At 42.6% G+C, this 22,905-nt stretch overlaps 2 protein-coding genes across 2 annotated transcripts in view; both read left to right on the top strand.

Annotated features, from left to right (window-relative positions):
- The window catches only part of LOC119653518 (WW domain-binding protein 4), a 256,433-nt gene that overhangs the window by 34,177 nt on the left and 199,351 nt on the right, over nucleotides 1-22,905 (top strand). The window lies entirely within an intron of this gene.
- The window catches only part of LOC119653513 (calmodulin-lysine N-methyltransferase), a 192,730-nt gene continuing 170,973 nt past the window's right edge, over nucleotides 1,149-22,905 (top strand). Inside the window, exon 1 of the mRNA XM_038058179.1 lies at nucleotides 1,149-2,316. The gene's annotated coding sequence lies outside the window, so the exon portion shown is untranslated. The remainder of the gene's footprint in view (nucleotides 2,317-22,905) is intronic.

Below are 22,905 nucleotides of genomic sequence, written 5' to 3'. Positions count from 1 at the left end.
GAGCATTTTATCCACTCCTAGCTAGCAGAATTGAACGCATTTTTGACGTCCAACGTCAGCACAGCGCAGCATTTATTAGACGACATAGCGTCTCGAGCCAGCTTCAAAACAACGTCTGCGGCGTCGATCGATGAGTGAGCTTGTCAAAGTGCAAATTATCGCTCCGATAGTCCATCTTTATATTCAATAACAGGGAGCAGTCTATTGTAGATGGCCCTTTAGAGCATCTTTCCTACCGTGTTGATGAGGCAAATCCGCATGGTACCGCAGGTATAGTGCAGACGTCCAATGGTTGCCTGCGCTCCCCTTTATCCGGGGGGAAGGGCACCATTACGATATCGAGTCGAAAATGCGGGCAGTTTCTTACATAAGATGAACATAAAACCTTTATACCTGAAGCGCGAGCTTCCGATATTCCGACCTGTGTTTTCTTATGGAAGGTGGGATTCTTCAGCAGCTTAGAACAGAGAGGGGATCCCTCTCGAGACAACATTGTCGAGGAGATGCTAAGGAGTACTGACAGGTGGAGCCGTATTGCCCATTACGTTCGGGTCCTTCTCGTTGCAAAGAAGATAGAGCTCGACTGGTGGATGAGCCGGATGACAGGGGGTTCCTTGAACTGACAGTTCCCTTCCTCCTAGTTTGCTATTGCAGGATCGGTCATTACTGTTAATACAAGACGCAATACGCCCCACATAGAGGTGCATGGCAGTTGTGTATTTTACTGGATGAGCTCTATGAAATTTAAAGATGAAAATATTGGAAACTATTGTTCGAAATCTAAGGACCTTTCACCCAGATTTAGTTCAACAAAGAACATTTTCCGACTAAAAATCTGAGTAGTAAATGTAAACGAATTTCCCTTCCTACAAAGCTATAGCTTCAATGAATGTTTTCATCTTCGATAGCGTCCTAATGTACACCGAATAAAAGATAATATCTTACATTAGCAAATACATGGCAACCCAACGTTGCGCATTTGTAATACGTTGTTTTCCATATTGTTCAAGCCAAAATCGCTACAAGAATGCTTTCATTGGGGTACTCACGGAAAACACGAAAAGCTTCCCTTTTCCATGCTTATTTTCACAATCTAGCGGCCGGCTTCTGTCTGCATGTCTGTCGTCCACCAGTCCGTCCTCCGACGTTGTCCAATGAAGACTTAGCTGGTTCACGCACTTTCTTCCCGTGGGAGCGAAAAAACGTGGCCGGACAAAATCAGTGTTTGGGAAAAATAGCCCCAAGTAATTGGGGGAGCGAGGCGCGGTGCAGCTCATTCGATTCATAACATTATGGGGGAGCTGAACTGCACCTATCGCTCTACCATTTGTTATAGGTGGGCAAGCCAAGTGGGTCATACATCATTCCTCAGTGAATTGGGTTGGAAGCTTGAGAATTAAGGGAGACTGGGAGCTAGAAGCTGGCACTGTTCTGACTCTGTGGAACAGTTTCGATACGCTTTCTGTAACGGAAAGACTCAGACGAATTTCGCCTCGGAACGAAAAGGAAAGCTCCGGTTTGTTGCGTTAGTCTCGTGTAGATACTTTCGTATTGTATCTAATACTGCAATCTGCTTGTCGTGTTTGTCGTATTTGGTGCAGAAGGAAGCCGCAAAGTACGCTATCCTGCCGGAAGGGCAAGTCGACTCTGCTGTTGGCAGCATTTGGAAAATTCAAAAAGGCTACCGCAGTTTGCGACCTTTGCCGATATTTGGAATTTGTTTTGGCCACTTCGCGTCCGACTTTTGTTTATTTATGTCAGGCCTAGAAGTCATGCTAGCTTCTGGATTAGCCGCGGGAAAATCGTTCTGGGATTGAATTGCGGAATCTTTTGGAAATTATACTCGTTGCAGAGGATATCCTTTTGGCGTAGTGCTTGACCGTTTGATTGAACCCTTGCCGTTGTGCAGTATATTCTGGTTTCTGTGTTATCGTTGCACTTACTTCCGGAGGTTATATCACGCTATTGCATAGCGGCCGACGGGTTAACCGGTGACCGGGTAATTGGTGGAAGAATTGTTTGTTCTTTGGTTTCATTATTGTCCAGTGATTTCAGTGGTAATTCATACATTGCGTGACCAACGAACCAAGCGAACCTAGTGCATTCCGGCGATGTGGTTTTGATTTCCTGTACATTTCGTGGACTTTCTATTGTTCAGTTTGCCGGGTATAGTATGTCCCTTTTTGCAGTGCAGATCCTGTGATGAATGAATGAATGTCTTACCAGTCAGTGATGAAAAAGTGAACATTCAGAGGTAGTGTCGTGGTGGTGGTGGTTGATTGTTTTGCCAAGCAGCTGCTGTGCCGGTTTTGTTTCGTAAGGACTGAGAATCTAGTAAAGTAGAGCATATTTCGTAATCAAACTTTTTTCTTAGAGTTTCCATTGTGTTTCGTCCTTTAAATTTTAAGTATTATACTATGCAATAATGTAGTCGCGAATTAAAGAGGGATTCATGGAAAGAGGCAAAGGAATTTGCTTTCATTTTCACTTTTTAGGTTTCAGAGAGGATAATAGACAGTATTGGACGTTATATATTCTTTTCAAAGCATAGAAACTCTACAAAGCAAATTGACTGTTTAAAGAAAAGTGCGAGTAGCTAAAAAATTGAAATCATATCTTTCTATTTTTACGTTGATACTCAAACTTACTTTAGGTTTCTGTTGGCTTTTATTCATAATTTGGGGGATTTTTTCTTGTTATTGAAGGTTTTTTCCTATTTCGTCAGAATATGAACATCTCGCACCCTCGGTGCGATGGCCGATTTAGAAGAGGGTCAGCCTCCCGAACCCGTAGCTCCTGGTTCAAACCTCATTAATCACAGATCGTGCTTTCCCACTGCTGTAGGGGTATCAATTGCATAGTATCAAACTGAAGCAATTTCATTGTAAACCAAATCTGGAACAATACTATATTAACGGCACGAAAAGACGCTTCGTGAAGTCTCATATTCTACGAAGGAACGAGGAACACGGAGGAGTATTCTACGAAGGAGAGGAACGAATAGAAGACACATTTGCGTATGAACCCAAAAAACTGATCACTGAATATTGCCCAAAGAGCTCTAAAAGAGTAAAATCTCTGAGGAAATAATTCTAACTTTCGAACAAATTTATCTTCATCATCATCAACGGCGCAGCAATCGGTATCCGGTCTAGGGCTGCCTTAATAAGGAACTCCAGACATCCCGGTTTTGCGCCGAGGTCCACCGATATTCCTAAAAGCATCCTAACCTATGCCATCGCTCACTCTCAGGCAGGGATCTGCCTCATCTTCTTCTTCTACCATAGATATTGCCCTTATAGACTTTCCGGGCTGGATCATCCCCATCCATACGGATTAAGTGACCCGCCCACCGCAACCTGTTGAACCGAATTTTATCCACAACCAGACGGTCATGGTATCATTCATAGATTTCGTCGTTATGTAGGCTACGGAATCGTCCATCCTCATGTAGGAAGCCAAAAATTCTTCGGAGGATTCTTCTCTCGAACGCGGTCAAGAGTTCACATTTTTCTTGCTAAGAACCCAAGTTTCCGAGGAATTCAGGAGGTCTGGTAAGATCATTGTTTTGTACAGTAAGAACTTTGACCCTATGGTGAGACGTTTCGAGCGGAACAGTTTTTGTACGCTGAAATAGGCTCTGTTGGCCGCCAACAACCGTGCGCGGATTTCATCGTCGTAGCTGTTATCGGTTGTGATTTTCGACCCAGATAGGAGAAATTATCAACGGTCTCAAAGTTGTATTCTCCTATCTTTATTCTTTCCGTTTGACCAGTGCGGTTTAATGTTTTTGGTTGGTAGGTTTTTGGTGCTGACATTGCCACTATATACTTTGTCTTGCCTTCAATGATGTGCAGCCCAAGATCTCACGCCAATCACCGTCTGATCGATCTGGATGAAGGCAGTTTGTACATCTCGGGTCGTTGTTCTCATGATGTCGATATTGTCAGCATAGGCCAGCAGTTGGGTGGACTTAAAGAGGATCGTGCCTCTTGCATTTACTTCAGCATCATGGACCACTTTCTCGAGGGCCAGGTTAAAGAGGATGCATGATAGGGCATCCCCTTATCGTAGACCGTTGTTGATGTCGAATGGTCTTGAGAGTGATCCTGCTGCGAGATAGTGATACGAGTCTATATTGGCCCTCGTATATATTCTGACATTCAACACGGCTGATAGGCGACATTCAATCAGAATATGGTCAATTTGGTTGAAAGTGGTCCCGTCTGGAGAGGCCCACGTATGTTTGTGGACCGCTTGCCGCGCAAACCAGGTACTTACAACAATCATCTCGATATTGCAATCCGATATCCCTATGTAAGCTATGAAAATGTTGTATGCCGAGCACATATGATACAAAACTCAGCGTACTCCACAAATTCCAGATATAAAGTTTGCAAAATCAGAAAGAAGCCGTGGAGTATAGATTGCGGTTGGAAGAGTGACTCCCGAATTGACCCATGGGAACACCGGAGCAAAACTGCATAACACACTCAAAACTACAGTGGAAGAAATAACTGGAACCGTCTGCTTTTCTGTCAGCGCTCTCACGGACATCTGGCTGGTACATTAATACAGTTCTTCAATTGATGTCTCCTCAGATAAGAATACCAGGACTACATTGCCCGGGCCCAAGGTAGTGCTTTTGAGTGGCACAATCGTTCACTTTTAATATGCTGTTTCTATGTAGTAGTACAGAGAGGACATTGATACGGAGTAATGCCAGCTTGACTTTAGTTAAGGAAAATTTCATTCAGGCGCAGTACGCCGAATAAAAGAATATGGCGAAGGCTGAGAATGGTGGTCAACTTGGACGAGCAGTATAGAATAATAAACACAAAATTCGAAAATCGGATGATGGGTGCTTCAGGTGTGAAATGTTTTGTGGAGTTTTTATATAAAACACCCCTTGAACCAATGATGGTTCCTTTGATATTATGTAATCTATGTCTAGCTCCCACTCCCTCATTTTGTAGCTAATTTCAAGAATCATGCATCAGAAAGTACTAATCAAGACCTTTCATTTGATACCCCACATGACTATATTTGAGGAAATAAAAAATGTGTACTCTCCTTTGGCATATAAGGAGCCCCCCTCCTTAAACTTAATTTAGATTAATGACATTAACTAGGAAATAGGAGAGGTGCTGACAATGGTCTCAAGCGACATTATCACTGGTGGTCGCTTACCGTCACTTACGTTTGCGTTCGCACCTACTTGAAGAGGTCCACCCTCAAACCGACCGCTTTTGTGACGCGGATGTCGTTCAACATTGGAAAAACTACTTTACTGACTGGACGACAGGTATTTTAAAAATTTCGCCAAAGAATATTGATGAGCTTTGGGCCGGCATCAATAGTGCTCTCTTCTCTTGCGCCAGTCAAGTTGCTGCTGGGGTCCCGTTCCATAAGACCTGGTTGAATACTAAAACTTGGAAACAAGTCGACGAGCGTAGGGAACTCATCAAGGATTGGATAGGCCATATTTTAAATAAGTGGGTAAATTCCATTGCCAACTCAACTATCAGAGTGGCCTACGGAACAATTGAGGAAGAGTGTAGGATTCTCGGAAACGTTCTTAAACCTGAAGAAGCAAATTTCGGTGAATCGACGACGATGGCGTAGAAGTGCGCTGGACACGCTATGCACCATGTATTATCGAAGTTCGGAGTTTTTTCGTCGAAATCGGTAGACATAAATTAAATAAAATTAAGGAGCTGTCTAGAATTTTTTGCTTTAAATTCAATGCATTCCTCAAGTTCAAAATCTACGATAAAATCGGTCAATCTTCTGTCTTTCAGGGCATCTAGCTGTGGACGACATCAAAAATGCACAGCGCATTTTTTATATTTAAGCCATTCTGTGGCATCGTGTAATACATTCGTCAGCTGATACAGGGCAGTTTTGGCTGATCATTCGTTTTAGTGTGGTTGTCCAAGAGGTTTATTCTAACTTCCAAGCACACCTATTTTGTTATTTTGCAAATTTCCTTTTCCTCCTTTTGCTATTATTGGGCTGCCAAACAGAATGCTATTATCTTCCGCCGTGGGATAGGACCCCAGAAAACGTGTCCTCCTCATTCATTCATAAATATCCCATCTCCGTTTTGCAGACATACAAGATATATTGCCCAATCTTTGGTTATAGCCTTGTTTAGCCTTGGATGCTCCTCCGGTTTTTCAAAGCTATAACGCTTCTCCTACCGCGTTGCATTTGTCGTGAGTGCGTTTTGGTACCTTAGCAGATCCAGGTTTGAAACGTCCCGCTTGGTCATTCCCCTGTTTGATCCTGTCCTTTCAGTTCTATAAGCTCTTTGACTCCTTCAGGGATATTGATGGACTTCACCCAATATGCCCTTCGAAGTGTCCTTCTTCGGCCTCTTCTTGTGCACATGCGCCGCGACGTTATGGAATTTATAATCATATGTGAAAATCTTCATTCTGGATGATTGTGAGGCGTGAACCTCCTCCGTCTCCATCGCCATAGGTTTTGGGAAGTAGACTGGCATATCTGCCTTGCAGTATCATCCCCAGCACATGTTGATAGTTCTGCTCCCTTCCAGTCTGGCAATTAAGGAATTAAGGGACTGTGGTCCTTGGCCATTTTATCGTGTACTCCGTCGCGCAGTCTACCAGTATAAGACCTGGTCGAAATTATATGCAGGTGAACACAAGCTTGACAAACTTGATTTTGATAGTATGTCTAGTAGTCGGACGAACTTCAGCGGGCCTCCTGGTTCCTACCTTCGCCCTTGATCTACTCGAGATTTCGTACTTCTCGCTTCCGGTTTTGGATTTCTTGGGAACTCCCCTTTTCTTCGGTTCAGCTGTTGAAGGTTAAGGTCTATTTGGGTCTAAAGGGACTCTTCTGGGGTCTGGCCTTCCTTCAGATAGTACAGATATTATTTTGCGCAGATACCATCTCTTGACATCTCCAGCTTCCCAGTATAAATCTGGTGTCTCACCACGTACAGGGTGTGGTTTGGCTCTTAGAGAGCTCTGTATTACCCCGGAAAGCGATAGGTTGTCTCATAGAGAGCTATATTCCGTCTACTACTTGATCCCTTCTTAAAACATAGCCAGCAAAGAAAAGAAGAGAACAATTCACATAGTGTGTTCAATTGAATGGCCTGTTCGTTTGGTAAACTTGAAATCTGCGATCTTATTGTCCCTATTATAGTGCTCCACGATGATTAGTTTAATGGCCCTCTTGGAAATTTTGACGGAGGTTGAGAGGAAAGAGATAGGCCTGTAGTTATCAGGATATAGGTTTTTTTTTTAAGGATAGTAATGATTTAAACATACTTACAGCTGGCGGGGAAATAGACGTTCAGCAGACAATGATTAATTACAGTGGGCAGAAAGTTACTAAGGGTGCAGCGTATTTTTTAGGATAATTATTGGGATTTTGTCTGGCCCGGTAGACGTTTTGTTTTTACTCTCCTTTTTGGACTTTGCGATCGTTTTGAGGTTGACAATGTAAGTTGATGCGATGGAGCCAGTAAGCCTGGTTGGGAGAAGTGTGTTCTGGAAGGGATCGAATTGGTTGATTTTTTGGAAATTATAGTGTGAATTTCAGGGAGGTTACTGATGCATTCGAAGCTTTGGTAGGGTGTCATTGCGACTGGCAGTTTTACGAAGGCGGGGTCAGGCTTTTGTTTTTTGAACGTATTTGGAATAAGTTTCATATTGGATCGCGATTATGAAGCTGGTTGGAATACGATGTGATGGTCCTATCACGGATAGGAGTGTCGAGGAGGTGGATCTCGTTCTTCAAGAGGAATACTGGGGACATGATCCATTACTAAGTAACTTCCTCCGTAAGGGGTTTTCTGTAGTGCATATCTTAGAGGATGTTGTCCGGGAAGGAGATGAGGTTTCGGTTGTTGAGAGTGTGGATTGGCATATGTTCGTCTCTAATTTGATTTTGCTGCAAATCGGCAATAGTCATGGTAAGATTGACAGCTCTTTACCTTTTAGTGTGTCCAGCGTTTAAGTCGTCTCCACAAGATTGGATTGTGGAGAGTTTGTTTGGTTTAAAGTGCTGGTTGGGACAGTAGAGGGAAATGATGTATATTAGGCTGAATGTGGTTTCTATTGACGCGATAGTCATCTCGATCTATTTAAGGGCCTTGGTGAGTAAAAAGAGTTGCCTGGCTTGGAACTGGCCGGAGACTAGCTCCGCAGTACCTACGGCAAAGTGTTTGGCTGACTGATTAAGGTAGCGTCTGCCAGCACGGAATAGTTTAAAATTTGTAAATGAGGGCCTATGACGATAGTGTAGCCAGATTTCACATAGGGACACTATTTGGAGATTGTGTTTACCGAGAAATTGGCGGGCCACAGTTAAAATTCAACTCAATGATCCTCACATCAATGGTTGGATACTAGGAGGTTGTATATTGTGATGAACATCACCATAAATTGCTGAGATTGCTCCACAAACTAACAGAGATTCTGGGTAACTTGTTCTGACGGTGCTTGTGGAGTCGAAGGGATTGAGTTGCAAAGGCGTAGTACCTTAGCGAAGGACATAGATGGCCTAGTGAAGGAGAGGATTGAGATCAGGCCAGGCTTAGTTGGCTGGATCGGTCAATTCCAGTGTTGAGTGGGCGTTATTCTTAGCCATAGTTCTGACGAAGTAAAGACACTTGTAGTAGTTGGCGGGGTGGTCGCTTGCCTTGCAGTTCATGGACTTGGGGCTTTCTTTCGGCATATTTGCACACTTACCGGGCTCATGTGCTCCTTCACATTTGATGCAGTTCGGTGCCGTATGACCAACCTGCTGACAACTTTTCCGCTTTACCGTTGTTTATTCATGATTTACTTAAAGAATGCTTTATCGCCTGAATTGGGGTGTGATCAACGATTTCAGAAAATGCGCCAAAAGTGAATAGCCAAATGCTTATTTTGCAGTTCTCTTCTTTATCCTTACTTGTATCGCAGGAATTCACAGAAAGCATGCGACCTTCAGGTCCTCAACAATCTTTTGTGCGGCGTAAGTGTGGCCACGAATGATGTGTGACTTTCTCCAAAGGGAGAGTATAAATGAAGAATAACGCCTGGTTCTTCATGAAAGAATTCTTGCTCGTTGCGTAGTCTTCTTTGGTCTTGAGGAGTATCTGATGTTTTGATCTTGCTGATTTTTTAACTAGAAAGTCCTTGGTGACAGAATTGGAAATTGAGTTTTGCGTAGCCCTAAAATTTTCAGATGGGTCAAAGGCAACAACTGGAGGAATTTTGGTATTCATCTGTTTTCTCTGAAGAGCTGTTTGCTGTTGTTGTTTACATGACGCTGGGGCCTACTGCATGTTGCTAGATTTGGCAAGAGCAGTGGTTTAGGGTATCTGCTTCCCCAAGACTGACATCAGGCAATTGATGGACTTAGAGATCGTTCCTTCGCATGTTGATGGTCGTCGCCTGTAAACTGCAGATTAAGTCCTCTAGGAACTTGCTGTTGTTCTCTTTAAGAGCCTATTCTATTTTGCTAAGGATAGTCTAATTCGGCTTTATTTTCTTAAGGAAAAAATTTCCTCATTTTCACTGAACTATCGGGGTCATCATCTGTGCTAGAATCCGTGTCCTTATGACGCAACTGATTCCGTCTCTGACGCGTCCTCATATTCCGGTTTCATCTATTCAAGCTAGGATGGCCTCGAATTAAGTAAATTTTCCAGGATACAAGTGAGGAAACATATATTTCCGTCTTTAATAAATTCTAATTTAATCAACCTCAGTCTGTTATGAATTCAAACAATCTAAAATTATCTTTTTACGAAATTGCCATTTGAAAAAGATATGACAGGGTTGAAAAAAGACAAATTTTATTCCGGCTTTTACAAAGGAATGCATAATTCATTTTGAAATTACGAAGTCTCTTCATACATCCTTCGCAGATATTTGCGCTGAAGTAATAATTAATGGAAGTTCTGGTTGTGAAGTAAGATGTGATCCGTGAAAGGAATGAATGCATTGCAAACTCCAAGAATGCGACCCACCCCATTCTAAGATACAATAGATATCTTCCTAATTAATTGTTCCTTCCGAAAAGATTTCAGATTTGGATTATCCTCATTCGAATAAATTTCAGGACCAACGAACGAGAAAATGCTTGGAAAGTTCCGAAAAACATCTTTAAACGTTCGCTATCATCAAAGTACTTCATTATTTACCGAGATTTAATTGTTATTATTCCGTATCGTCTTCTTCCTATTCAATCTGTCCCAGTTCCCGTGTGTTTCTACCCCGCTAGCGTCATTGTCCTTAAAAGCCCTTCCTTGATGAAAATAACAAGAAAATCATTCGCCACAATTACTCAGGTAATTCTCGCGTGCTTTCGCACTTCGTTTAGATTGAATTGAGTTGAATGTTATCCAACTCTTGAGAAGTTTCTCATGGGCAATATCTGGGTTGAAATTCAATTAAAACGGGCATGAGGTGAATTGGCGAAGTTGGTCTTGGTAACGCTAATTAATCTTGAAAAAGGAGGAGAGAAACACGCAAAGAATAGTGTCCTCTTTTGTGATATACTGAGCTCTTCCGTTGGGATGCTTTTAGGTGAGGAAGTTTCAAGGTCCATCTTTTGTAATCCGCAGTCCGTTTGTGATTGTATCTTGCCATGACACTCGCCAAAAGATTGTAGAATACAATTCTATTTTAGTCCATGTATTTGGGTTACATCAACAAACAGCGGGATTAGGTGCCAATTTATTATAAAACCAAATTTAAAAAGCCAGTAGACCCAGCTGCGAGGAGATAGATACGACAGAAGATTCACACCGACCTTGGTCTCACCCTTATGGGATTCTAAATGCTTGACAATGATTCCTTCTTTAATTTTCCTGAGGGTTTCAACACCTACATTCCACAAACTACAATATATTTTTTATGCCGAATTCGGGTCCTGTTTCAATACCTTTGGGGCTTAGATTTGAAAAGGATTTAGTCCTTCAAGAAGAATCCCTATCTATTTTTCATCCCTCTTGAAAGCCGGAAGTGTATCCCACCACATCTCCCAGACTGTGCATTTTCTTAAGAGGCTTGACAGACGACAAGAAGCTGGCAAGGTGGCTGGGCTGTTAAGTGACTCGCCGTATGCGCTCTTATACAATTTCCTGCTTGCACCGAACTGCAAGATACATTTCCACTGAAAGATGATTGTTTTTGTTATGCTTTTCTAAATTAATTATGCAAAATGTTAATTGGATAAGTTTTGTGGTGCTTCTTTTGTACAGATTGTTGGTGTTTACATTTGGAATGAAAACGTGGCGTTTTCGAGCCAAAAAGATGCACTCCTCATAGCTTCCACCCACATAGTTGTTTCGTCATTTCGTTGTTTCTGTGTATCTTTCGGTTGATGTCACTAGGACGTATGTAGGCTGCCAAGATATTGTTGCTCGAGAGGATTTCTGGGTCTGTGTACACAAATTAATTGATGTTATTTTTGCGAGATTCTTTTTCATTGGTGGATATAATCTTTTCTAGCTCCGGCTGTTGGGCAAGCAATGGGTTGAAATTTATTCCAATAATTTTCAGCAAAATTGATCCGATTTGTTCTTTCTAGGAACATTTCGAGCATTTTCATTCTACTCTGCGCCCTCACTGCCTCAACACACCCCCACCGCCGGAACAGTCCTTCACTCAGAAGAACTCCACTCAGTTTTTTCTCATCCAGCATCTATCATCCACTTTCAAGAGCCCAATGCCCAACCCCCACGGTATACCATTCAATTGTACACATCCTTGATGGAGGTGCAACCAACATCCACATGCTCTCACGAAACCACTTTAGCAATTCCTTGTTGCAATCCATGCAAAAGTGAAATGTAAGTCGTGAAATGCCGGCCGGTTGGAAGCTCCTAAAGTTGTTCGCTGACATGCAATTTGCCAATAATTGACATATTGCATTATATGTTGATTCTTCGGAATCGAATGTGATTTTCGGGTGTTCGGACCCATCCAATTGAATTTTGAATGCATGCATTTCGACTGCACCTTGCACATCTGGCGCTCTAGCGAATGAAACAAATAATTTAGCTTTATTACGAAGTGAAATTGAGCTGATATTGAGTGCAATGCATGCAGAAGGGGTGAGTACTCATAAGTATGCAAGTCGGGATATTATTCATTCCTCAGAGTGCATTGGGGATGGAAATGTGACCGCGGGTTTCATCTGAATATTGCATTCGAGTAATATGAGATGGTTGAATGCAACGTGGTCAAAGCATTTCTCATTTCTGTGCAACTTGTATTAGCCCTAGAAATGCACCACCTCACCTCTGCAGTCCCCGCCTCGTAGGACCATCATTTAAGTATGACATCGTTGGGAGGGTTTGGTTTTAGGCTGTTGTGTGTGGGGTTTCCTCGTTCTTACTTCCCCCAGTAGTTCATCAATTAAAGCCGCAAGCCTGTGAAAATTCATTCCTATAGAAATGCCTCAAAGTTGTTGACAAATAGATCGATTCTAGCCTTCACTGCAAGTTTCAAACCTTCTTTAGGCATACCACCTAAAGCTGGGCCCTTGGTCTGAACGTGACGGCATATATTTCCCGCAATTCCTTTTCAGGGGGTAACACATACTCGTTTGCCTATTGCCGTTCTAGTGGTAAGGAAACAGAGGGACAACAACTTCTAGCAGAAGGCGTGGACAGGGCACTTGAGATGATCTTCATACTCTTTTCATTACCACTCTATAAACCCTACCCAAGGGTTTATGTCGGCATCTTCGCACAACTTGTTTAAGCAGTTCCCCTGGCTTCTTCGAAAAACCCCTTTTAAGCGCCGTGACAGCTACTTATATGAATGATTGATCGTCGCTACCGGGTTTTACTCTGAGCCTCTGAAAAAGCCTTCGTGCCCGAAAACATAAGGCTCCTAAAGTTGCAATTTCGTTGTTTTGCCAGTAGTTGGGTTTCCTACTGGGGAGCAATCGCTTTCTGGGCCCAGTAACATCGCATGCTTCCATCGCCTATCATGTAATCTGCATGACTTTATCTCTGATCTCACTCTTCAGGGATATATCGGGCTCGGACGCCGCGGAATACGCGGAAAGTTTTCGTCATCTGCCCCGACATTCTGTGAGCTCTTTTTCGAGCTCGATTCGCTCTTGATCTCCATGCAGATTACCTGATAGTCACTGTGGGAAAAGTTCTCACTAACTGCCAGGCCTACTATATGTAGATCCCAGGCAACTTTAAGTTCACGAGGTCCCAAAATTCGCGAGTACCACGCCCAGCTCGAAGTTATAAATTGTCGGATTCTGGGTTTTCCTTCACTCTCCTGAGACTGTGAGCGTATGACTTTTCACCTCGTTTGGAGAAGACGATAACCTCCAGCTGCATTCTCGTCCGATCTTATTTTTTCCATCTGCCACCATTCTTCAGGCTCCCGCATCCTCCTTGTAAGGTACACTCTTTTTCTCCAGAATGGCGACTAAGTGCGGTTTGCCAACAATTTCAGCCATCCAGCACCTACTCCACTTTCTTGGGAACTTAGCCCCCTAAGGGTTTGCTGCCTTGTTGATCCATTCAACCACCCACGTGACCTCTTGCCCGGTTTCTCATCTCCTGTATTTTAAATAGATGTAATTTGTGTTACCTGGCCCGCTTTTTTGTCCGACGCCTTCACTCCTCTTTCTTCCTTGGCCTTACCGTAGGTTAACCTGATGCCTCTTATCATGTCACCTATATTCTGATGAATTGTTCTTTGCAAAACTCGCAGAGCTCTGGTTACCCAGCGTGACAAAGGCAGCCCACGGTTGGTCACTGCATCTTGCATTGCTCAGATGATTAACCGTCGGAGTTTCTTACTTTTCTTTGTGCTACACTACACGGCATTCTGCGGAAACTCTTTTTGGAGCACCATCCGCCCTTGGTTTCCATACCGACTACCTGGTGTTCGCTGTAAGTATTATAGTCCTCACTGACACGCCAAGCGACTCTACTGACTAAAGCTGCACTGACGTATGTCAGGTCGACTATAGACCCCAGGCCCCTTCCCTTGAAGGTGTACGAGGCTCCAACAATCGCAGGTACCACATCCGCGAATGCTTCGAGGAGAATGCGTTTCGTCACATTAGTTGTCCAGCTGCCCCATTCCAGAGCCCACGCATTCAAATCGGCTGCTATTATGGTCGATCATCATCCTCTTGCATCCAAAACCAGGTGGAGCATAGCAGCTATAGATGTGGAGTCCTTTCATCTTTGCTCTGATGAAGCGACCGGGTGCTCCATCATTTCCTGGAAAGCTTGTTCTCTACAAGCCGGTTTGGTCCCTACTGCTAACATTTTGAGTGCTGTCTGATAGGCTGTTGCTGAGGTTTGTGTTCCCCCGCAGGTATCGACGGGTCATTTTACTGCCTCGTAGAAGGTATCCTTCTCCGTTAATAAGGCTTATATTTCTAAATTTGCCTCGCAAGCGCAGAGTGCATAGCCGTTCGCTTATGTTTTCAAAGCCGATAACAGCAGGTTTCTTTTTCTGGCTGACTAAGAAACCTACTCCGAGCACTTGGTTTCCTGGATAGCTACTATAATATATGGTGTAGTGGATCTTCTCCAAGGAACCGGTCACTGTCCAATGCATCTCCTTCAACGCTGTTATATCAGCCCTCCAGGGCAAGATATCGGCTAGCTGCTTGGCAGCTCCATCTCTGTACAGCTTTTCGTTAAGCAAGAGCTCCGAACGGTCACCACGTGGTGGTGGAGATAGGGTTTGGTAGTAGAGCTGGTGATGTCGGTTCAGCAGGCGTTTCCCAAGTTTTATGCTCCATCGTGGGTACCAAACCACATTTCGCCTTGGAACCTATACTATCCTTTGGTCATCTAGCCTCATATCAGTAAATCAAATTCACCTGATCCTTTCTTTGAGAGTTCACAATCGCCTCCGTCCATGCAGGTGACGCGTAAAGCAGAATGAATTGCATGGATCTGGCTAAAATAATCTGTGATGGTGTTTCGGTCCGCTCACATTCGATGACATATTTAGAAGTACCGTATATGATAATTGGCTTAAAGACGACCGCATGTCCACTGCCTTCCACCTTCATAGTGTTCTTCCTTCTACGGTTCGTTATTAAGACCACTTCCATTTTCGTCTCGTTCAGGGTCAACCATACTCTTTCCTTTCAGGACTTTATCAACTTCAATATCTCCGTCGCGTAGATATCTACATCCTGAGGATATTTTGCTGTAACAACTATAGCCAGGTCGTCGGCACTCCATTATACTTGACATTACATTGCAAGGGAGTCAGTACCGAGTTCTGTGGTACCCCGGCAAAGATGTTGTACGCTTTGAGGCCATCATCCATCTCCAGAGAGTCCTATCTGAGAAGTGAATTTCGACAGGCTCGTCAAATATCCAGGAACAACAATCAGGAATTAGTTTTTATCACCCAATGCAAACATGGCATTGCAATTTTGCTAAATCCACCACCATGCACTTTACATAAGGTCATAAGGTGGATAGTAGACACTAGGCTAGTCTCTGAAATTGAAGGCCAGCCTCTGAAAGTTTATGAGGTTCCAACATTTACCAACTCTACGAATGATTCGAGCAGAACACGTCCTTTCATATTCGCTATCCGGCTATGGTTATCTGCCAACTTCTCATTGCGTCCAAAACCAGACCGCTTAGCATCCGCTTATACTCGGCAAGTGTGGCGTTATGTGGAGCGTAACAGTTGTAGCAACTCCTTTTACTTTCGCTCTGATGAATCTCTCCTCTGGATGGTCCATTATTTGCTCGAAGGCTTGTTTTCTGCAGGTACATAGGGCTGCTTGGCCCCTCCAACCTTTGACTAATTATGCCTACATCGATATCTTTCTCGCACATTGGTTGAGTTTGCTCTTTGCGTTCAGGCTCTACCACGGGCACCTGCTGCCTTTGGAATGGCCCATATCTTCCTTCTCTTTGCACAGTATTTATTTACACGGTTATAATATGGTTTTCTACACGGCATCTCCTGAATTGCCTCGACCTGCCGTTTGCGCTGGTACATGACTTCGCGACGTGGTCGAAGCCAAGGAATCAAAAGCACCGCTTCAGTGCCACCTGTTCCCTAAGCCGACGTATAAGCAAACCTATTTTTACTCTCCCGGCTGCAACAATTTGAGTGCTGCCACCACTGGCAAGCTGACAATGGTGGTCTGTGTTCCACTGTAGGCTTTTCTTAACGTTTTTGCCTCTCGCTCTTCTAGTTCAATAAGGTTGAACTCATTTTCCAAGGCCTCACAGTTCATCTCATTTCCGATGATTGCAAACTATAGTGATCTCCTAGCTAGGAGGCTAGCCTTTATGTTGGTTTTCTGTCCTAACGATTTTTGAATTTGGCGCAAGAATTGACCTCCGATTACATGTTTGGATTTCTTGAGTTCCAATTTAAGGTCTCATTTCTGGAACCATTTAGCGGCTATAGTCGTCTCGCGAATTAGTGGGTTCTGAGACTGCCTCTATTCTCTAAAGTGTCGGAGTTTCCTCCGTTCCGTATGCTCTCACAACTTCCTTTTTTGTAGGGGAGTACCACTTTCAATCGTCGGCGCTTCTGCCCATATGGGCAGTTAAGTCCTTGGGGTTTTAACGTAGATAGCTCTCGTGGAGACTTAATCCTACGGTCTTCTTAAGACACGGATTGATTTTGGCACCACAATCAGAGCCCCGCTGTGACAAGCAAAAGCAGTACCAGTCTACGCAAGTGCATGGCTTAGCATTCATACTGGTGGATGCAAGACCTACCTAAATCTTTACCGAACTCAGGAGTACGGCACCCGTGTGGAAACGCAACACCACACCGAGGCCCGAAGGTCTCTTCTCGCTTGAGCAAAAATGCCCATATGGGCAGGAAGAATCGAGCTTCTTCTGTATGAAGCCGTCGATGGAAGTTAGTTCTACTTTCTTCGATACGCTTGTAACATCGACTATTGAGCCAAAGGTTGGCCCTCGGAATGTGGGTGCATTTCCGGTATTTGCAAGTACCAAGTTTAACTTCGTGAAAACGTCAAACAGAACATGATCCTTAGTGTTTGTGGTTCGACTGCCCAATCCACAGTACATCTTCTCCGGTCTCCTTTAGTCCTTGATCAGATTTGATCGTCCTTGGAATATTGGAGTACGAAGTGTTATCTTTTTTGAAGATAAAGATCAATTTGGGCTGCGTTTTCCTTTTGCGGGTCGTTTCTTTCTTCTGACCAACCTTGGACCACCCTTCTGCGGTTCCTTTTCGGGGGTTTTCCCCTGGTTTCTTAGAATCCAGTCTCCTTTAGATTGCCGTCTGGATGACGTTCACCTTCTTCGTTTCATTGCTGTCATTGTTGTACAGATGGCTCCGACCATGTTTTTAATCGTCTGGGGCACATTGTGCGCGTTCTTTATGAGTTCGGGTGGCAACTCTATTATTTTCCCCCCGAGCAGGACGAAATATGATTCGGGTGATGCTATTTTGCTTCCTTTCCTAGTTGTACACTTCTGTATTCGATAGTTTTCCTAGAGATCACCTGACTTCTACTTTTCACTGGCTTCGGCATCCGGGACGATCGCAGAATCGTCGAGCTTCTCCTAAATGGATTCAGCTCTAGTTTGGGTTATATTTCCCGACCATGTACGGTTCCCTAACTGTGAGCTGACGAATACGAAGCCTATGCGACATCTTTCCATATCCTTGCGATGGATGTTCTCAGAATTGACGTATCCCTATGAGACACCTCTTTCGTCAGACCATTTGTCGTATTAGATACAACAAGTGGTCAAGTACTCCACCACGGAAGCAGACGGCTCAGAGCCTGTTTTCTCACTTCCAAAAGTTGCCGGTGTCAGGATTCCGATACCATGATCTGGCAACTCCGCACATCTGAGTGTAATTATGCGGTGTTTCCAGCGATTAATTATTTTAAATAATAAAAAACTTGTTTTTTCTTATTCGCTAGTGTTGATATTCTTATTTTTGCAAGTACCGATATTTCGGGAACCACTTGTTCCCTTCATCAATGCTAACAAGTCCAAGTCCATACCTGTCTGTCCGCCCATTTGTCACACGTACTCTTCGTTATGTTGGGAAAGCTGAAACTGTGAATCAAGATCTTTAGCTCGGTGAAAGAACAAGAAAATGTCACCAGCGTAATCGAGTTGTTTGAGAAAAGGTGAAATCGTCCCACCCAGCCACCATCTCCTCTAGCCAAAGTAGCACGGAGGACATCGTCGATATTGAAAAAGACAGGTATCATTGACAGCCCAGTCGACTTCGGTTTGTGACATTTTATGGCATCATATGTCCTTCTAATGATATTATTAGCTTTTCTAGAGTGTTCTTCCTGCGTAGACCAAGAAGCCGCGCTAAACTTGGCGCATTGCTCCACAATGATCCAAAGGGTATTAATGTGGTCGGTAAAAGAAGATCTAATGCGGAAACAAGCCTGTCCCTGTCAATCAAGCTTTCAAGTCTTCTTTGGTGCATTCCAGGATTATTTCAGCTATTATGTTAGCCAGTTAGGTTGCCAGGATTTACCAGTAAGCGTCAGTCCTAACCCTCCAGAACCCTCGGAGTCAGCAAGGAACAGTTCCACAGGGGGAGCCTCAAAGACAGCAGCTGTTGGTAATACTTCACATAGAGGGGAAAACTCTTTAAGTTCGATTGTCAGTACCCAAAGAAGACAGAGGTTTTTTTTATCCTGTTCCTGGCATAGTTACACGTTCCACGAAAACGGAGATATATTTTTTGCATTTTTTCACTCATCATCATCATCAACGGCGCAAAAACCCATATCCGGATGGTAAAGGTGGAGTACAGTGTAGAAGGGTCTAAAAGAGGTGTATTTTCGAAAGTAATTTAAGGCTAAGATTGGCAAATTAGGTATTTATTGTTTAAATGGAATTATTGGCCACAACTTTGGCTTCAATTTAGAAAACAACAGATATTCCTAGTTCCTCCCTAGCCCCCTCTACGTCACAAAACCGTTTGGCATGTAAAAAAACAGCGTCCATTGGCGGACACGATTGCAGCCCTCCTTCTTAGTACTCAGGACACTTGTAATTATGGTGTGAACCTCTCACTTAAGTTCCGGTTTTAAAAAAAAAATGTGATAAATAACCATTAAAAATTTTCAAACATTTTTAATTTTAAAATGAAAAAAAAAATTTCTGATTAAAAACAGACTAATGTTAGAGGAAAATGGCATGTGTTAGCGGTTATTTCCCTCAAACCGCATTAAATTATCTTTATTTTTACCTTACGTTCTGAGGAGCGTACGCCACTTAAAAAAAAAACGGCATAATAAAAAAAATGGATCTACAAAAAAAGAGAAATCTTTATCAAAACTTAGATAAGATGATTCCTCCCAGTCTGAATCAATTCCCGGGCCGTACAGTGTCCCATCCTCTTCGATGGCTTCCTCCTGGGCTCTTCTCCTGTCATCTCTAATGGAGATCCTTGCTTCTTTTGTTGCAGCTACTGCTTGGGCTTCTGACTTTGTAATCCTTTCTGCATTTGTCTTTTCTATTGCATAGAAACATTGACTTCCTGTAGTCACACCTAACTCTTCCATGATCTTCATGAGAGTGAAGTGCCCTTCATTGAACAGGCAGACAGCAATATTGCAAGCAATTTCAACTACCACTTTGCCATTGAACAGTGTCTTTGGTGCAATTTGCCAAATCGTGCTGTTGGAACTTTCATTTGCATTTTGATTAGAGACTCCTACACATCTTGTCAGCGACTCTGTTAGGTCTTTATAGATTGGTTCCATTGCAGCTATAACTTCATAGGGAAGGACATCCTGGTGCTTGTATTTTTAATTTTTTGCCATAGCCCGCTGCCAGCCACACCATGAAGTTTCATCTTGCGGACAGTAAAAGTGCTGAGGGTCATTGTCAGTTGAGGCACGGTGGTAATAGGTGGCCATTATGAGCTTCCTCATTTCTTCTACCTCAAAACGGTTGCTTCTAATTGCATTTCCATAATATTTGGACAACTTATCTATCTACGCTCCAGTCAATTTCCCTTTCCCTTTCAAAGAAGAGTTCCTAAGTCTCGAGCTCATTCTTTTGCTAACTTGGTTAACATATTCCTTTTTTTTAACAGGATGCTCATCTCCATATGGTTTAACCTCAGAGATTGCTTTATGTTTTTTTGTGTTACCATCGGCTGTGTAGTCTAGATAGCGAAATCCTCTCAAGTCCACTGACCTTTTAAAAATTTCAAGAATGCCCTTGACCTCCATTCCTCCACTGCTGTCTACATAATTAGCATTACACTCAGGCCAATGGGTATCGATGGAGTCCTTATATTTTTCAGTGCAAAATTTGTTTTCCCAAATTTCGCATGCTTTGCAAAACATCTACTCACTGAAATGTCGTATCATTTTTGCAGTCAGTATTCCTATAGCAGCAACAGCACCAAATAAAGAAGAAAATCCTCTCCTTCTCCAGGATCCATTAATTGAAATTGTAATGTCTCCTGGCCTGAGTACAGTTTTTTTTCCTTTTCAACTATAGCAGCTTTGTTCATACAATAATCCGCAACTACACTAGAAGTTAGCTCATAGAAGTAACTATTGGCGACTGGCATGTGCATGTCCATAATTCCACAAAACAAAGTAACGCAACACCAGCCATGACCTATTCCAAGGAACTTCATGGCAAAACACAGTCAGTTGACCTTATAACCATTCTTTACAAACGGACAAGCTGGTATATCAACAGATTTGCACTTGCCTGAACGTTTATTTTATTCACGGAATAATAAAAATTCGCCAAAATGAAGCTACTTTGCAAACGTGAACGACCTAACCAATAGAGTTGTCACTAAACAATAATAGCAGCCCTTTAATAAATAGCACGAATACCTAGTTTGGTTAGTTTTGCTTTATAAAAGGTGTAGAGCCCCCACCGTGCAGGAAAGTTCCCATCCTTGGCTCCCCTACTGAAGAGAAGCAAATGCGCGCCAGCCAATCTGCAGCGGACTAGCTGAAAAGCAGAAAGATCAAAATAGACAACGCGCGTTTGCAAACAAAAGACTAACGGCGGGAATTTTTTGAATTCAGCGCTCGGAGTGCCCGCGTTTTTTTCTGGAAGAAATGAAGAGACCAAACAATTTTTTTGACCATCTACACTGTGCTGCCCCCTTAATGTGGTCAATACAGGAGGATCCAGAGCGGAAACCAGTCTGCTCTGTCGATCAAACTCTTAAGGTGTTCTTTGATGCATTCCAGGATTATTTTAGCTATAGCGCTATAAGTCTAAGTGTACAGTTGTTCTGTGGAAACTTCAGAGATTACAAGGAACATTTCCGCATTTCCGACCGTGAAATCCAGCGGCTGTTGGTAATTCTTCATATCTCGGGGAGAACTCTTTAAGTTCGGCTACCAGTGCCCAAAGAAGGCAGAAGTTCTTGCATCCAGTTCCTACCGTAGGGTTAGGCGGCTTACGCGTCATTATACATATGTCATTATAAAAACTATTAAATTAAATATTTCTCTCATAATAATAAAATGGGTAGAAGATCATTATTCTCACATACCTAAAACCGCCATTTCTACTGAAATCAAGACTCTCATTCTTATTTATTGAACTGTTAAACTCGCCTCTAAGTAATTTACTTCCTCTCCCATTAGGGGCAACCTTTCTTACGACCGAAGGAGATATACTACCCCATTTCTAGTTTTATAGTCCAATTCATCTCCTGCACGGGTCTATAGTGTGAATCTCTTAATCAATATTATTCGTGGAAGTTTATTGTCTCCGATAATACAGTCAATGAATAATTTAAGGACATCACATTTGGCGAGTCCTGATGACTTTCCAGCAATTATTGGCCAACCTTCTGGGCAAATTTTAATGTCTCCATTTCGTTGTAAAACAATTACTGACCTTTGCACATTCCCTTCCCTTAAAGACTTAAAATTACTGACTACATCTACATGGCCTTATCCTTGCAAAGCTTTTCATTTTTTTCCGTTAAAAGTTTTTATGATATCTAAAATTAATATCTGAATATGCAATAAATGTTTCATTATCATATTTTCTGTCATGGCTTCCTGTTTTTATCGTCAGCCATTAATTTATGGACGAAATATCCATTTTGTTTGAGTTCATGTCTGTTCAGCCTTGAAATCGGGGGACACTTATGCTTCCGTTTTATGTTCGAAATTATAAATATTTTTAAAATATTTTTTTTTTTTTTAATTGAGCTGATATGAAAGTTTGCGGGCATCAAAAAGATACGACATTGAATCGTTCAATATTCACTTGTATTACGGAATTGGTGATCAATGAAGCTCACTCTTTTTCTTGCTTGATTAATTTCAACGTAAATCAGATTAAATCCGAAACTGCATGTGCATTGAATGCAATCAGTCATGTGCATCGTTTATTTTATTCAATGAGAACACAATAGTTACTGGAAAGTCACGGAGCTCTATTACTCGCTCGATTGAATCGAATAAAGGTTGTTTGCCATTCAAGGTTTCATTCAGCAGAACTGTTGCATGCTGCATGTGGAGGTTCGACTAATTTAATCACATGTTGCACTTTCTCTAATTAGAATAAAAAGGGGGAGGATATAAAATCAGCCCTTGATATGTAGTATTTTTTCGCTGGGAGTATGTCAACCCTTAAGAGAGTTAACTATTTTTTCAAATTCAACTCAGTATAAAATCAATACGCTTGACCTGAAATTGAAATCTGCATCATCGTAACTGACCCTATCACTTATGTAATTAAAAATGGGGTAAAAGGCTCAAATTTATCGATTTCACGTTACGCTCAACTTTTGGGAGTTCCTCATGACATTCTGGCATATTTTGCAGTTAGGCTTGCATTATTACCCTTATAAGGTTCAGCTCATACAAGAACTGAAGAGTTACTCCAAAGACCTAATAATTTGGCTAAAGTGACCTTGCAGGTCCCGTCGCATATGTTGA

The sequence above is a fragment of the Hermetia illucens genome, chromosome 1 (genome assembly GCF_905115235.1).
Source record: "Hermetia illucens chromosome 1, iHerIll2.2.curated.20191125, whole genome shotgun sequence".
Taxonomy (NCBI): domain Eukaryota; kingdom Metazoa; phylum Arthropoda; class Insecta; order Diptera; family Stratiomyidae; genus Hermetia; species Hermetia illucens.
The sequence above is the reverse complement of the archived record's forward strand: the minus strand, read 5'-3'. Positions and strand labels throughout refer to the sequence as shown.